Raw genomic sequence first — 4,360 nt, forward strand, 5'->3', positions numbered from 1 at the left:
AAAGAAGAGATGCTGATGAGGCATCTAGTTATTTATATCTATGTTTGTGTAGCATGTAAACACAGCACGAAGTTGAAGTTGAGCACTGAATGTTCCGGGAAGCAGAAAAAAGACAGAGTCGTCTGTGTCATGAAGCGGAGCATTTTCATTTAGGAATTCCTCTTGAATGAAGGGATGGATCAGAGGAAGCTTTCTGCTCTACATGTGACTGTGCTCTTTTAAAATCTCCAGTTGGCAGCTTCAGGCAACAAAGACAGGAGGTCACAACACAGTCTTTTCTCTCTCTCTCTTTCTGGTTTTCTGGCTTTCATTCTTTGTTTTCAGTGTTGCATGTCCAATTTCCCGGTCAGTTCCTGCTCTCTCCAGTGTGGTCAGAATGAAGGGCATTAGCTCAGTGTGTCACTCTTTAAGGCCCCTCAGAGATGAGATGAGCAACTGTGTAAGTTTGTTTGTTTGACGTTCAGACAGATCTTCAACCTGTTGGGTTGGTGTTAAAGTGTTTTTTATGTAATGCAAATGCACACCAGCAGTTCTACTTGAGATGTGTGATTCATGTGAACTCTTTGACACGTGATCACGTCATATAAAGCTTTTCCCACCTTGCTTTGACAAGCTATAACAAGATTCTCTTCAAACTCTTGTTCTGACAACAACACAGTACTCGACCAGACAGAACGAAGCAAAGAAAAAGATCCGTGAGCAGTGCTGTATAATTCATAATCCCTCCCGTGAGGTGTCCATATATATGTCAGACGTGACACCCGCGGAACATGTTTTCACACAGATTCTGGTTTCTGGGACTCGGCCGGTGAACCAGCTTGACCAGTATCAGTCCAGTCACTCTCTACACCCTGAGCTCTTCTAATGTAAGTCTAGACAATACAAACGTCTCCTGCACGTCATGTGTTTCTTTCTTAAAAGACGGTCATGTTTAAAATCATGAGGACAGGAAAAGTCGTCTTCTAGTCATTTCTAGTCCCCCCGACCCTCATCGTGGCACTCTTTATATTTGACGGAGAGAGGTCACATCTTGAATAGTGTTCGGGCTGATTTATGTCCTGCAGGTGTCTGTGAAAGACTCGGACGTCCCAAAAGCTTAAAACAAACAATCAGTCGTGTTGGTAAAGACACTGAGATGAATGTTGAGGAAGTCTGTTTGTGGATTGGATGTTTATTCACAGATGTTTTTGTGTCAGAGCTGTGGTCATCTGTGAAGGGTCAGCGGTGGGTTCTGATGCTCATAGCCAGACGCTCCTGTACTATCATCATAAACAACACAAACCGTGTGTGTGTGTGCGTGTGCGCGTGCGTTTGATGATTACATGATGCGTTTTTGTAAGTGATGTGAAATCTGTTCTGAATCAGAATGTGTAGTGGTGTTGATGGATGATCATCTGTGAGGCCGGAGTTAGGGTCAGCTGACCTCCACTGCTTTTCCGGTAGTCACTTCCTGTCTGAGTCTGGAGTTTTTACTTCCTGTTCTATAATCAGTCTGTGTCCATGCCACATCCGACAGAGAGGTCCATCACAATCCCCAAACACACACACACTTTTAGGTGAGAAAGAAGACAAGCCGCTAATTGTATGAAGGAAGGAAATGATGTCAGGTGTTTTTTTAAATAACAGGAAGTGAATGAGGAGTTGGTCATGTGTTATAGATAGAGCAACAGGTCCTGAGGATCAGTGACAGGAAGTGACATCATCACTGTATTCTATGGAGGTGTAAAATCTACGTATTTTGAACTCATTTTGTGAACCGCAATCGTCAAGAAACAACTTTGATATTGTGTGTCATTGCTTAATAATTCTCGTTGTCTTCTTATGTTTTACACGTGCAGAAGACGAGATTCTGCCCGTGGCGTTAGCGTGTGTTATAAAGTGAGTCACAGGGTCAGCTGTGGCCTAATGGTTAGACTGTTGGTCTTGTGATCAGAAGGTTGCTGGTTCTAATCTCAGTGCCAGCAGGTCATGACTGAAGTGCCCTTGAGCAAGACATCTTACCCCTGATTGATCTGCAGTAATGTGTCACTGTAAAAACTACTTGTAAGTCACGTCTGCCAAATGAATAAATGTAAATTAGTCTCTCTCTCTCTCTCTCAGGGGCTGATGTGTGTTGTGTAACAGATTCAGATCGGCTGGGCAGGAACAGACTCATCTCTCTGTCTCTCCTTGATTTAACACTAAAGCTCTTTTCTCACCGTATCTACACGTAACGACATGAATCTCTGTGCTGTTCTGTGAGAACGTTCATGGACTGTGTTTTCTCTTATCTCTGTGTTTGTGTGTGCGGTCACACACGTCCATGTCGAGTCCATCTGGTGTGAGTTTACTCACCTGTGAGACACCGAGAACATCATATTCATCAGTACGACAGACGGCTCATCATTACTTCCGTCAACGCTTACAGATTAAATCCAAACCTACACCTTTGTTCTTGTTTCACTCACAAATAATGCTGCAGAAATTAAATGTCTCGCCTACTTCATGTTGATTTAAAGCCTTTAAACAGGTTTCAATTCTCTCAATTTGATCTTTTCATTTAAACACAGTTTGCATGTTTATGTGATGAAGTCCAGACGTGGTTCATGTTTTGCACTGTGATTCCAGTGTCTGTGATGACAACAAATGATGAATGTGATGTTTACATGAACAACGTTTATGATATGTTCAGTGATAACGGTCAGCTACAGATCAACTTTGATTGTGTAATGATGATGATGTTGTTAGACCTCAGAGAGACGTCTCGTGACAGCGATGAAGAGATTTAGATGTTCCGGCTCTGAATGAACGTAGACAACGTGTTTTCCGGCTCTGTCTTGGTTGTGGAGCAGGTTTGGACCTGAACAGGATCAAGAGTACACAATATTCCACTTTTAGTGTCTGCTTTAAAAACAAACACAACACATCACAATCAGAAAGCTTTACCATGGTGAATTCAAAGCGAATGATGTGTTTTTGTCCTGGTGACACATCACATTGATGATGTGACTGTAAGTGTTGTTAAAGTACAGCGAGAGTTTTAATGGCCTCTCTTAATGCAGAGTCTTTATGGAGAAATCAATGAAATCCCTTCATCTAATCCCTGACCATCAGGAGGTGCATATCCACTTCACAAAACACAGTGGACTAATGTCTGCTTCTCAAACTAGAGGTCAGAGTTCAAGTTCATTGGGGTTAAAGTCTGCTGTTTGATCTTAGATCACGTGACACTGGTCACATAACATTTGCATCTGCAAGATGTTTCTTTAGTCACGATCTCACTGTTACCTGAGGAGGATTTCATCTGTCATGTGATCTTGAATTCCTGTGATTGTGTCTATTTTCCACTGCCATGAACTCTTGCTGTACTTCACTTGACAGCTTTGATTTCACCTCCTGATCCTCCTTTCTGTGTGAAAACACATTTACTTTCTGCCGACACTGGAAGTCACTGCTGCTTTCATATTCATGACGTTAACAGTAGCGGGTGATTTTACACCAGTCATTTTTATTTTGGGGTGAACTGTCCCTTTAAATAGTGAGAAAAGACAGATTCACTTCAATGTCTACAAGTTCAAACACACAGTGACCCAGGAATGATCCAGATTAGAGATGACCTCTGTCTGCTCTCTCTCTCTCTCTCTCTCCCTCTCTCTCTCTTTTTTTTTTATTTGACCCAAGTCAAAAGCAGAAATGCAGAGAGTTAGCAGTGCTTCTCTAAATCTATGTAAATTCTTACACAGTTCTGTGGAATTCGGTCTGTGCTGTAAATCATCTCATTTATCTCTCATTGGCTTTGTGAGGAATGTGGGATCATCTGTGAGAAAACTGTCAGTTTTCATGAGTGTGATGGTCGCTGAATGTGAGTGATCATATCAAACATCAGATGTCAACGAACATCACATCATGTGTTTTCATGTCTCTTTTCTTCACTGTGTTATCTTCTGTGGGTCACACACACACACACACACACACACACACACACACAAACAGATCTTTGTCTTGAACAGGAAGTAGCAGATGGAGGACAGGAAGTGGCTTCTCATTGTTCTGTGTCCAGAGGGCCTGTTTTATCCTTCCTCTCTTTGACACTTACTGTGACCTTCTACACAGACGAACAGAAGACCAGAGTCTGTTTAAATCAGTTTCATGAAAAAAAGCAAAAATGTATTATTATTATTATCAAGACAATGATTACTCACCCTGAAGTATCTACATTGAAGACCGTCTGTGAGGAACTGTCACACAACTCAATATAGAGACAGTGAGAATGGATTGACCTGTTCTCACCATGAATATGGCCCGAGATGCTGGAATGGCATTAAGAAGGAATAAACAAACTTGACACTTTTCTCAAATTGAGTTCTTTTGTGTTCCGATG

This window comes from Barbatula barbatula (genome assembly GCF_947034865.1).
Source record: "Barbatula barbatula genome assembly, chromosome: 22".
In the NCBI taxonomy this organism is placed as follows: domain Eukaryota; kingdom Metazoa; phylum Chordata; class Actinopteri; order Cypriniformes; family Nemacheilidae; genus Barbatula; species Barbatula barbatula.